Source organism: Nyctibius grandis, chromosome 3, assembly GCF_013368605.1.
Source record: "Nyctibius grandis isolate bNycGra1 chromosome 3, bNycGra1.pri, whole genome shotgun sequence".
Classification (NCBI taxonomy): Eukaryota; Metazoa; Chordata; class Aves; order Nyctibiiformes; family Nyctibiidae; genus Nyctibius; species Nyctibius grandis.
This window is the reverse complement of record NC_090660.1, coordinates 110,864,997-110,877,711: the sequence shown is the minus strand read 5'-3', so window position 1 is coordinate 110,877,711 and position 12,715 is coordinate 110,864,997. Positions and strand designations below refer to the sequence as shown.

The following is a 12,715-nucleotide window of genomic DNA, read 5'->3' as shown; positions in this document are numbered from 1 at the left end:
AGACTAAAAGGAGGTTTCTCACCTTTGACTAGTTTACTACTCACCCTTGAGTAGGACTGGGAAGTTAACTGCTTTGTGGTTGAATTTGACCAATTCAGGTTCAGGCTCATGCCACGAGGCGGTCGGTGATAGCAGGGCACCACACTGATGACTCACGAGCTTCCTTTCAGTCCCAACCTCGCTCTTTGCAGGACTGTCCCAATCTATGTGTTGCCATACTTTTCTCAGGATAGGTCTCCAGGCCTGAGTATTTCCTTTTATAGAAATAATAATGAACGTTAAACAGTAGCATTTATTTTAAAATAAATAATAAATATGAATAAAAGCGTCAGATAAAGGGCTTGCTCCTCAACTGGGATGAATAGGGGCAGTTCTGCTCACTTCTGTGGCCACATTATGGAAACGAAGGATTTGGTTCAGATAAAAATAATCACCAAAAAAGGACTTGATCTTCTTTTGGACTAGGAGTATCATTAGCTCCTTCCTTAGTCTGTTCTTCCAAAATACTGCTGAACAAGAGAGGAAAAAGGATGAATCATTGCAAAACTGCAAATATTTGGCTGGTTTAACAGTAGTAAAAGCTGTTCTCCTATAGTAATCTCGTCCTCTGTGGGCTCACTTCGGTTTATTTTAGCTCATGAATGAATGTATCAAGTATGTCTCTTGAAATTCAAGACAAATACTATAATTCAGAGCAAAAAGGCAAAATAATGAAGGATTGTTGATCTATGTACCTAAAAATAAACATCACCAAGCCTGTATTTAAGGACATCAAATATTCCACAGGTGACTTTCCAGTAATTCTAATCCTTGACACTACAGCTGCAGTGTAAGACAGCCAACAGAAGCCTAATGGACTCTAAAACAGTCCTCATTTATTGTGGTCAATAGTCTAGTATTTGTATTATTTTTACTGAGGGGACATTGTTCAGCACAGTAGCTTAAAAATAACACTACTATTGCTATTGAATTTGTTCTTTTTAATTTTTGTTTCCCATGGAGTACTTCTCAGGCAGAGACTGACTGAAGTGGTGCAGGGACTGGATCTATCCACATAAAAACCAGAGCTGCGAACTTTCTCATAATTTCCTCTGGATGTAAATAAAACTGCTCCAACTCTTCACCAGCCCTAGAGAAAGGGTGTTCTCTCCACTGCAGGGAAATTACAGATAAACTTGAAATTCCAGAAGCTCTATGGCCAAACTTCACGTAATATTTCAGCTAAATTTAACATTTCTATCTTTCCCACGTGAACAACGCTGCTTTCAAACAGCTCAGTGGTTAAATCTCTCAGGTACCATATCAAAGCAAGATAGTTCTTTTTTATTATATATTTATTAGTTACTTTTATTATATTTTGGTTGTATTAATGTGATTTAAATCATAGTGAAAGATAGCATTGGGGTAACTAACACGAGCTTGAAAAATCGCTATGCTTGTCGCACCTGCTGGGTAAATAAATGAAGCGGCTCAGATTGTAACTAGCTTACCATAAACATATTTAAAAAAACAGTCATCTGATGCAGGAGTTGATCTAGCAACATCAAAACAAAACAGTAAGGAGATCTTTGATTCTCCGCTACGCACAACTCTAGTCCTTCACTGAAAATGCAGAAGTTCTTTTTCTGTGATATAGATAAAAGGGTTGGAAAAACAACAACTGTACGGAGAAAGAGAAAAAAAACATGGTTTATACACTGTCTGTCTTCAATGTTCAGGCAGCTTCAACCTCTTTTCTGAAATTCTCCTAATTTTAACTCCCAATATCTTCCCATAGCTATTCAATTACTGTGCCTATTTCACAGACTAGAACTGGAGGCATCAAAACGCTAAATGACATTAAACCCCACATGAAGTTCAGAGCAGAAAAAAAGACCTAACATTGCACTGCTTCTTCTAACTTGTTAACTCTTTGACAGTTAAATATCCTGGGTGGAGAATGGATTGAGAACAGCCCTGAGGAGAAGGACTTGGGGGTGATGGTTGATGAGAAGCTCAACATGAGCTGGCAATGTGCGCTTGAAGCTCACAAAGCCAACCGTATCCTGGGCTGCATCACAAGCAGCGTGGCCAGCAGGTTGAGGGAGGGGATTCTGCCCCTCTACTCCGCTCTCGTGAGACCCCACCTGGGGTACTGCATCCGCCTCTGGGGCCCCCAACAGAAGAAGGACACGGAGCTGTTGGAGCGAGTCCAGAGGAGGCCACAAAGATGATGAGAGGGCTGGAGCACCTCATCTATGAAGACCAGGCTGAGAGAGTTGGGGCTGTTCAGCCTGGAGAAGAGAAGGCTCAGGGGAGACCTTCTAGCAGCCTTCCAGTACCTGAAGGGGGCCTACAGGAAAGCGGGAGAGGGGCTTTTTACAAGGGCATGTAGTGATAGGACGAGGGGGAATGGTTTTAAACTGAAAGGGGAGACTTACATTAGATATTAGGAAGAAATTCTTTCCTGTGAGGGTGGAGAAACACTGGCCCAGGTTGCCCAGAGAAGTCGTGGCTGCCCCCTCCCTGGCAGTGTTCAAGGCCAGGTTGGATGGGGCTTGGAGCAACCTGGTCTAGTGGAAGGTGTCCCTGCCCATGTCATGGGGGTTGTAACGAGATGATCTTTAAGGTCCCTTCCAACCCAAAGCATTCTGTGATTCTATGATTCTATCCTGTATATGTATTATGTGGATAAGTAATACTCTTACAAAGTTAATATTGTGATGTGCAAAAAATATGGTTCTAAATAAATAATAAGAAATAATCCACATCTGATTTACAAGGCTCTTTGCCTTGCTGCATGCCAAAGCAGCCAGGTAAATTTCTAGAGAGGCAGATGTCCACAAGAAAGAAATGTTTGATTCTTTTAGATGGAGAAATCCATAATTTGGTACACTCCTCTCTTGCTGTTCCGGAAGCCTTTATGCAATGCAATAGTTCTGTTATAAAGCTAAATAGTAATAGTTTTTAAACTGCTTCAATAAAAATTACTATTACAGTTTTTTCTTTTTGGGGGGAGAGTAACATTTACAAGAACAAATTCTGATGAGAAGCTGTGTTATAGATGATTCAGCTGCTGTCAGTTCACTTTTCTACAGCTAATAGTGACTTTGGTGCAAGAATGGTAGATTACCAGAAAGAACAAAAATCTTTGTGCAAACTGAAATGCATCTGGCTGCAATGTTTCTGTTACAGCAATTGTTTTCAGAATAAAGGAACCCAAGAGAAATATTTGTGTTTTTCAGTGCTTGCTACATCGAACTGAAATGGCAGAGAACATGAGGATATATAAGAACACAAATGTTAAGGAATGTGGTCTATTCTTCAGAGGTTATTGTAAAGCATGAACTCACTCCTACATGTCCTGCAATCAACTCGTTTAGTCCTCTAAAGCAAAAGACACTAATTTAAGTCAAACCACAGGTCTTCTCACTTACATTTTTTTTTGTGCAATATTCTTCCTGCAAAGTAAATCAACTCAAGTGTGGTATTGAGGTGGTCAGATACAAAGGCACTTTGCAGAACACCTCCAAAAGATGCAAAGTTGTGTCTGCAGTGAGAAGTAGGCAGAACTGTGTGTGTAACAGGGAGAAGCAGCCAACACAGAAAATCTCTCTTTTTCTATACTGCAAATGCAGACATGCCAATGCAGGTCAGCCAGTGTACTGAAGGGAGGAATAACAGGATATCCACGAGTTCGACAGTCCTGCAAAGAAAGTATTTTCCAGTGCATCACTGTCTTCTAAACATATCTGCTATGATAATTAGCTCTACATTTTATCCGTTGCAGAGGCTCTCTTCAAAAATTTTGTGCAAGAGGAGTATCCTTTCTCTGCAGGATCCTAAAAGAGAATAAATCATCAATTTTTAATTAGACAACTGATGAGCAAGGACCTGAACTCAAGAAAATTACAATCCTCTTTTATTCCATTTTTATTCCAGCTTTCAAAGCAGCACAGGATGAACAAATTAGAGGAATGACAGAAGCCTTCTACCTCCCGGATGACTTAAATTTATGAGGTCACTCATTCAGTGGTTCCCAAGTAATGACTTCATGTAGACAGCAGGGACTCTCTATGCAGCCATCGTAAAATGAATTCATGCAAGTCAGCAATATCCTGCCTATGAGTTAAAGTAACTCTTTTTAACGAGAGGAAAACGTAATGCAAGGGGATTGCCTCTGAAACAGGATACAGGACAGGAAGATTCACCCCACCCCAGAAGTGCGTGCTAGAACATAGAATCATAGAATCATAGAATGGTTTGGGTTGGAAGGGACCTTAAAGATCATCTACTTCCAACCCCCCTGCCATGGGCAGGGACACCTTCCACTAGACCAGGTTCCTCAAAGCCCCATCCAACCTGGCCTTGAACACTGCCAGGGAGGGGGCAGACACAGCTTCTCTGGGCAACCTGTGCCTGTGTCTCACCACCCTCACAGGAAAGAATTTCTTCCTAATAGCTAATGTAAATCTCCCCTCTTGCAGTTTAAAACCATTCCCCCTCATCCTGTCACTACTTGCCCTTGTAAAAAAGTCCCTCTCCAGCTTTCCTGTAGCCCCTTCAGGTACTGGAAGACTGCTAGAAGGTCTCCCTGGAGCCTTCTCTTCTCCAGGCTCAACAGCCCCAACTCTCTCAGCCTCTCTTCATAGCAGAGGTGCTCCAGCCCTCTCATCATCTTCGTGGCCCTCCTCTGGACTCGCTCCAACAGCTCCGTGTCCTTCTTATGTTGGGGTCCCCAGAGCTGGACGCAGCACTGCAGGTGGGGTCTCACGAGAGCGGAGTAGAGGGGCAGAATCCCCTCCCTCGACCTGCTGGCCACGCTGCTGGTGATGCAGCCCAGGATACGGTTGGCCTTCTGGGGTGCAAGCGCACATTGCCGGCTCGTGTTGAGCTTCTCGTCAACCATCACCCCCAAGTCCTTCTCCTCAGGGCTGCTCTCAATCCATTCTCTGCCCAGCCTGTATTTGTGCTTGGGATTGCCCCAGCCCACGTGCAAGAAAGACAGTGAGGTGCTGGAGCAAATCCAAAGAAGGGCAACAAAGCTGGCGAAGGGTCTAGAGAACAAGTCTGATGAGGAGCGGCTGAGGGAATTGGGGTTGCTTAGTCTGCAGAAAAGGAGGCTCAGGGGAGACCATATCGCTGTCTACAACTAACTGAAAGGAGGTTGTAGTGAGGAGGGTGTTGGTCCCTTCTCCCAAATAACAAGTGATAGGATGAGAGGAAATGTCCTCAACTTGTGTCAGGGGAGGTTTAATTTGGATATTAGGAAAAATTTCTTCACCGAAAGGGTTATCAAGCATTGGAACAGGCTGCCCAGGGAAGTGGTGGAGTCACCATCCCTGGAGGTATTTAAAAGACATGTAGATGTGGTGCCTAGGGACATGGTTTAGTGGTGAACGTGGCAGTACTGGGTTAACGGTTGGACTTGATGATTTTAAAGGTCTTTTCCAACCTAAAGGGTTCTATGATTCTAAGTACCCGTCCTGTATCCCACTCCTAAAATTCAAATCAAACTAGTATCAAAGTCTTCATGTTTCTGGGACAGATTCCAAGATGACTGGTCACATTGTCTCGTCAGAACTCCTTCCACCTAGAACTAAAAATTAGGTTGATAACAAATTTGTAGATACTACAGTTGAAGAAACAGAGACTGGAAAATAAAGACTACATTAGAAGAATCAATATTCACATACATTCAAAATCCTTCACTGAATATTGGACTGGTCAGCAATGACCATTAATACCCACAGAAAATAGTCTCCCAACTTAAGGTATTTGGCTCTGTGTTTGAAAATTAATCTACGGAAAATAATAATTTATGATGTCTAAAATGCCATTTAAAGTGGCCGAAAGGATTGCAGAAAGGAGATTTTTTGTTGTTTGCTCAGATGTTGAAAAAAATGTGAAAGAAAAAAAAGACAAGTTTTCCCAAATGTGGTCATTGTAACCTTTCAGACGTTAAGTGTACAGAACATTAGTTAATTTTATCATAAAGGGATAAAGTTTAACACAGTCTTAAAATAAAATAAAAAAGTTAAAATATTCCTCACCAGTCATCCCTGCCCTCCTTGCTATCTGGACTGATGTCCCATGGGCCCGGTGTCACTCTGTGAAGATCAGGAGGATTAGATCTATACATTCACATCTGACTGCTATAAGTGTGTTGAAATTTGCATGAGGTACAAGAACCCCTTTGATCGAAACATCGCATACATTTTACAAATCAAGGGGCTCTACAGAAAAAAGTGTAAGCTTACCACAGCAGCTGAAGGGATTTTTGGGAGGGATTTGACAGGGAGCAGAGTGATGATGCTACTGTCACAGTTTCTGCAAAAAGCTGACTTGATCTGTTTAATGACAAAGAACCAGAACTCTGTGAGGGCAAAATAAAAAAAATAAAAAAATAAAAAGTTTTTTTTTAATACCAGTTTGACTAAATGAAAATATAAGGATCATGGGTCGGCTCAGAACTGGAAGAGATGAAAGGCTGTATCTTTACCGGGAAAACCACCAAGTGCACCCCTGGAATGTAAGCGCTGCAGCTCCAACCCTGGCTGTCCCACAAGCCAGCCCCGCTGGCAGCGCGTACTCCTGAATCCCCTGCTTCTCTCCTGAGCCTTTCTGAGAAAAGTGTGCAACACAGCTCAAGGCATCAAAATGGTAGAAAACTGCAGAAGTCGAAGAATTCAAGTGTTTCTAAATGTCCACAAGAACACCATCCCTTTATGCTGCTTGGTCTCAACATTTTAAATGCAATTTTAAAACACACGGTTTGATTTGGCTCAGCTACAAGTTTGTCTGAGGTTTGGTTGGCAAAAAAAAAAGAAAATAAAAAGATTGATTTCTATCATGGAAGCCAAAATAAAATGAGAAGAAAAGAATCTCTGATGGCAAGAACAGCCCTTTAGGATAGATCATGAATTTTACTTCCCATGCCATCACGCTAGGGCTCCATCTGAGAGTCTCCTGACTCTCTTGTGCCTTTGTACCAACTGGACAGAGAATGAATCTCTCCTCTTTTCTTTTAATTTCCACTTCTTATTTGGAACCAGTCTAACTAAGCTGACGTGGGACCTTTCCTTTCTTTCTAGAAATCAAAGCTACCAGTCAGGACAGAGATTCTGTTTGATTTTCTAGAAAGACCAACTTCTTGATCTCATGCTTCCACCTAGTCACCATGCTGCAAGGCCAGGTAAGGTGGTCTATGCTACTGCTAGGGCAGCAGTGCTGCAAACACACACTAGAAAATGAAGCAGCAGTACTGGGAGGGTTCCTTTGCTGCCATGTTTGTTTTTAGCCAGTTATATCCAGAAAAAAAAAAGTCTTGTTTTTGTTTTGGTTTGAGTTTTTCTGTTTCCCACTGGGAAATCTAGGAGATTATTACCCTGCTTCTAATTAACACATTAACATTTGCTTTGGAGGTTTTTGTTAATAACAGCAACTCATCAAGTGGGTCCCCCAGCTGCTGATTAGCTTTTTCCATGCCAAATTTTCTACCTGAAATTTCCTTCCTGATCCTGTGTAATTTTGCCAATTTCCCTTGGAGCTTTGCTTAAGAATCTCTTTGTGTTTTGTTTTGGGTTTTTTCTCAATAAAGTAGAAAAACCTCCACTGGTGACTTGCCATTCAGCTTCTACTCTAGATGCTGCCCAGAAATGCTAATATGGTTTGCCTTTTTTTTTTTAAATCCAGAGAGAAGCAGAGATGTGCATATTAACATTATTAATATTTTGGTGCCTTTAATTGTTCAAGTCTGTACCTTCTAACCATGAGGCTGCACATACCACTGTGCCCTTAATTGCTGTAACACTCATCCTCCGTCTGTGTGGCATTATTCAGTTAAATGTAGGACCTGCTCCCTCCAGGTAACCCATGCTGCTGACCCTACTGATTAATTATGAAAACTCCCACATGAGAAAAACTTGCAGCATCATGTTTGCAGCAGATTGTAACTCTGCTAAGATGGGCATTGTCATTTTATTTCTATCTACTTATAAAATAGGTATTTACTATATACTTCTCCTTCACCAGTGTCAGAGTACTACATAGACTTCTTACATGTGCAGTCAAAGATTTCTTCATCTGGAGTTGATTTAAATGATTAAAAAAAAAATTCTTCCTCTTGCAATGATGAACGTTACTGTGTATTTTGTGAAATATTTAACACCTTGCTGTTTTCTCCTTTTTTTCCAAATCCTCCTGCATTTCATTGTCACAGCTTGAAACAGCCCTGCAGTTCAGAGCTACCTGTCTCTCATAAACCTGATCACTCTGATTGCTTTAATAAATATTTACAATCCTGCAGAAAAGCTGAAGATGCCTGACTGCAGCTGTGCTCCAAAACACCGGAAAGAACTAGTTCTCCTTAGAGCTATTACCCTTAGCTCCATCACTTAATAAAAGGAAAGACAATACATGCTACACTGTAATGAAGTTTCCTATCTTTTGTTTATACCAATGCAGCACAGGTTTAATAACCACTGTAAATTAAATGAGGTAATGGCATGGAGTGGACAAATAATACCATTAGTATTAAACTGAATTTCTTGCCTCAATATTAATCATTCCTTAATATTTATAAGGGATAGTCTTTTTTCCACCTACCAATCACCTCTGTGTAGAGAGTGGACAGAAAATTATTTTACTTTTCTGCTCAAGTTCCCAAGAATCAGAAAAAAACCCAAGAATCTTTCTTAGAAGACCAAGGTGCAAGTCACAACTTATAAAATTTTAGCTATGTAAAGATTTAGGCTAATTACTTAGGCTCTCCTGTAGTCAGTTGAGAAAAATAGGGGTAATCAGAGAGCGATTCATTGTATTCTCAATAGGATGGATGAGCTTCTGGAAGTGCCTTTCTCATTGGCAATTTGTTTGGATGAGGTGATGAAGTTGGAGGGGAAAAAACCCAGCACCTAGAGACAGAGATTTGGATCTGGATGCCTTATAGTCCCCACAGAAGCCATGACTATCATCCTGCTCATGTCTCATGAGTTTCTGCTGAAACTATAATTTTGAATAATCATGTAACTTTTCATCGGACATCAACACAGCTCCCCTCTCCCAGCTGAGAGCTTGAATCACCAGCTTTCGTGGAACTTCCTCTACATTTGACTAAAAATTGCATTCTGTAACATAAGAAAGATTTCCCAGCAAGTGTTATATCAAAACCAGTACATTGCTGAAGGCTTCTGTTTTTACAAGCATTTTGCCGATGAAAGAAAGCAACAAGAAACCAACAAAAAAAATTGCACCAGGACCTGAAACAGAGACTTTTCAGGAATTACTATGAACTATCAATTTGATATATTATTTTGGGCTTGCCTTCATCCCATTAAAAGCAATGGGAAAGCTCCCAAGGACTTCAGACAACATACTTTTCCATATGAAAAAGTGTAACTATTAAAAGATTGAGCAGAAATATAAGAATCAGATTCACAGTTCTACCATTGCTCCGGCTTTACTCTGTCTCCTCCATCAATCACCCACATACCTCTTAATAGTTTTTCCACCTGTAAAATGGAGAAAATTGGCACATTGATGTTGCCCAGAAAACCTGCAGAGGATGAAGTTATAAAACAGAGGAATAGTAACTATTTATTAAAGCAAGGGCATTTGAAAAATATATCTAAACGAAGAATGTTTACTAAACCTGTCTATAAAGTCGATAGGATATACTACACATGACAGAAAGTAGGTATTGCTACTGTCTTGTATGCATAGGATATAGCTCTGGAGAGGAGCTATTTGCTCTTAGGCCTATTCATCCAGTGAATAATGAGTGAATTTGGCAACTCAAACACTGCCTCAGCTTTGCAGTGTAAAAACCAGGGATAACAGTCTTCTTCACAAGTTTGCTCAGAGGCTAGAGTACTTGGACATCTTTGGACAAAGGCTGAGACAAAGGAGAAACAATTAATAATTGGGATCCAATGCTTAGAAGGGTTATTTAGTGCAATTCCCTGCTATTGCTAACAACCATATCATAAAAATTTATGAAGCTCCACTTCCCCTTTCATTTTTCCTTTCCAGTATTCATACCACCCCTTCCCTGTATATTAATCAGAAAACATACTCCTGTTTTACTCATGCATTTCCTTCCATTTTTACTTTCCCAATCCTCAAAAGCATTCAGTTTTTCCTGTGTGTTACTGTGAACATCCTCTTATTAATGTCTCCCAACTTTCTGTCATCAGTAATTTTAATTAGCACATTTCTACCCGTTCTGGCAAGAGCATCAATTGTGATCCCCAGACCAGTAAGTATAAAATAACTGAAATCATCCTTCCTTCCTTCCTTCCTTCATTTCTGCATAATGGTCCAGCTTCAGTTGAAAGGGCAGAGTGTATTCGCTATCCTGTCTAGCCTACAGGTTAAAGGACTCTCCCAGGAGACTGACAGATTCAGGTAGGAATCTCTTGGGCTAAGGAAGTCACCGAGTCTCCCATTTTGTTAGCAACTACTCTAATGGCCAAGTGTTTCTATAAAAGATCATCATGGAATCATGGATAGCATTTCTCTAAAATCATGGTCTAGCGTTTCTATAAAAGATGGATAGGAATGCTGTACTGCTGTTTAAAAGAGAGTTTCTAGGACTTATTTTTATGTGGTGCTCAATGCATTTGTGTCACATTCAGAGCTTACCTGATGGATTGGCTCCTATAGCGCCTGGGGACATTTTAGGTAGGATTCATCTGAAAAGCTGTATTTGCAGTCTAGGTGCCTGCTTGTTTAGCCTGTCTCCCTTGGGTTTCCTTCTAGTCCCTGGAAAACTAATAAACATAGGGAAGTTTAAGAGTGTGACTTGTCTCACCCTAAAGTAAACTACCCATATTTGATCAGATGAATCACGTCCCAAATGCCATTGACCATACTGACTCCATCAACCCTAAAGGCAGCCCAGCCAGCCAGCTCAGGTGCAGGTACGCTTAAACCAAAGCGAAATGTATCCTGCCTCCAGTTTCCAGCCACACTGGCAGCTCCCACGGGTGGAGGTTCAGGATCTGCTCACGCTCAGGCTGCCTCGGGCACGCAGAAGAGCAATAGCTGAGTTCAACTGCCACCAGAGGTAAGCCATGGATTAACTGGGACTTTTAAAATGAGGATTTCACACTCAGGTTATTAAATACACTCAACGACTGACAAGCACGCAAACACTGTGGCCATACGTAAGTAAATATGTGAGTATTTCCTTGGAAGAGAGTATCCCAGCCTTGAAAGAAGAGAACAATTGTGCCAGCCGGTGCCACCATGGAAATGAAGCAAGGCCAGAGGCCCCTGAAAAGAGCGAGGTTGTCTGAGGCGTTTGGGACGCCTGGTCACAGGCGAACAGGGAGACACCGAGGACACGAGCTTGACAGAAAAGCGGAGCGAGGACAAGGGGTTAAACTTCGCCTCTTCCCGAGCCAACCCCCCCCCCTTTCCAGCGGCCCTTCAGGACCGGCGTTGCCGCGGGGAAAGAGGGCGGGTAGAGCCCTTGAGGCCGGCGCAGGGACGCGATGCGCCCCGCCGCCATCTCCGAGCCGCCCCTGACAGGATCCGAACCGGCGGCAGGGGGGGACTGACGGGCTCCCGCCACCTGAGGCCCGCACAGCCGCGCCTGCGCAGGCGGGGCGGCTCCCCCCGCTCCCCGCCCCGGGCTGAGGGGCGGCAGCCTGACCCCCCCCTCCCCGCTCCATCCCCCGCAGCCATGTTAGTGTGGGGAGCGAGGGAGGGAGAGGGCAGCCGCGCATCCCATGGTGCAGCGCGCCGGGAGGGCGGGGGAGCGGCCTGGAGTGGCCGGGGCGGGTAGGCAGGGAGAGGAGGCAGCTGTCCGCGCCGCCGCGCAGACCCACCGGGAGCGGGGCGGCAGCCGGGACAACTCCGCTGCTGCTTCTCCTTTCGCCCTCAGCTCGCCGCGGCCCCTCCGCTCGCCGGGGGCCGGCCGGCCGGAGGCGGCTGCCCGCAGCGCGGTGAGTGCTGGCGGCAGGGGCTGCCTGAGGAGAGGAGGAGGAGGGGACGGAAGGGGCGAGGGGGACCGGCGGAGTGAGGCGCAGCGGCCCCGACGGCCCTAACTTACATAACGGGGTGGGGGGAGAGGGGGGCGGTGGAAAGGGGGGTGTGGGGGGGGCAGCGGCTTCTCCTTCTGTGCCTCCCCCCCCCGGCTCGGGGTGCGGCGGCGGCACCGTCTCCTCAGGGGAAGAGCCGCCCGTTTCTACTGTATCCCTCGGGAGGGGCTGCCTGGAACACCGGGGAGGGGGCACAGGAGATACCCCCTCCGCCGGGGCACGCGTGTGTACACACATGTACGTGCACACACGCGAACCGCACGCCGTGGGTGCCCGCGGCTGAGGGCACCCCGCGGCCGGGGTGCGAGCGATGGGCTCCGGCCGGCCGAGGGTGGGGGGAAGCCGGGTACGAGGGTGGGGTGTGCTGGAGGGTCCGGATAGAGCCGCTTCCCTTCGTCTCGGCGCCTGCGAGGGAGCTGCGTTGGGCGGTGTTGTGGGGCCGGGCAGGATGGGAAGGGAATGGGAGAAGAGGAGGCTGCGGGGAGAGGTCAACCGGTGCACCGCCTGCCCCTTCCCCCCCCTGCCCGGGGCGAAGCCGGCCGCCTCCTCCGCCCGCCCGGGAGGCTCGGCCAGCGGCCGGCCCTCCCCTGCTGCCCGCGGCCGCGGCGGCCGCGCCGGTCCGGTCCCACCGGATGTGGCGGGAGGCGGCTGGTGCTGGCGGGGCCGCGGCTCGGCGGAGCGGGACGGTC

At 45.0% G+C, this 12,715-nt stretch overlaps 1 protein-coding gene across 1 annotated transcript in view; it reads left to right on the top strand.

Annotated features, from left to right (window-relative positions):
• Positions 1 to 11,753: 11,753 nt before the first annotated feature.
• Positions 11,754 to 12,715, top strand: part of PTK2 (protein tyrosine kinase 2) — a 245,096-nt gene continuing 244,134 nt past the window's right edge. The window contains exon 1 of the mRNA XM_068396090.1: positions 11,754 to 11,930. The gene's annotated coding sequence lies outside the window, so the exon portion shown is untranslated. The remainder of the gene's footprint in view (positions 11,931 to 12,715) is intronic.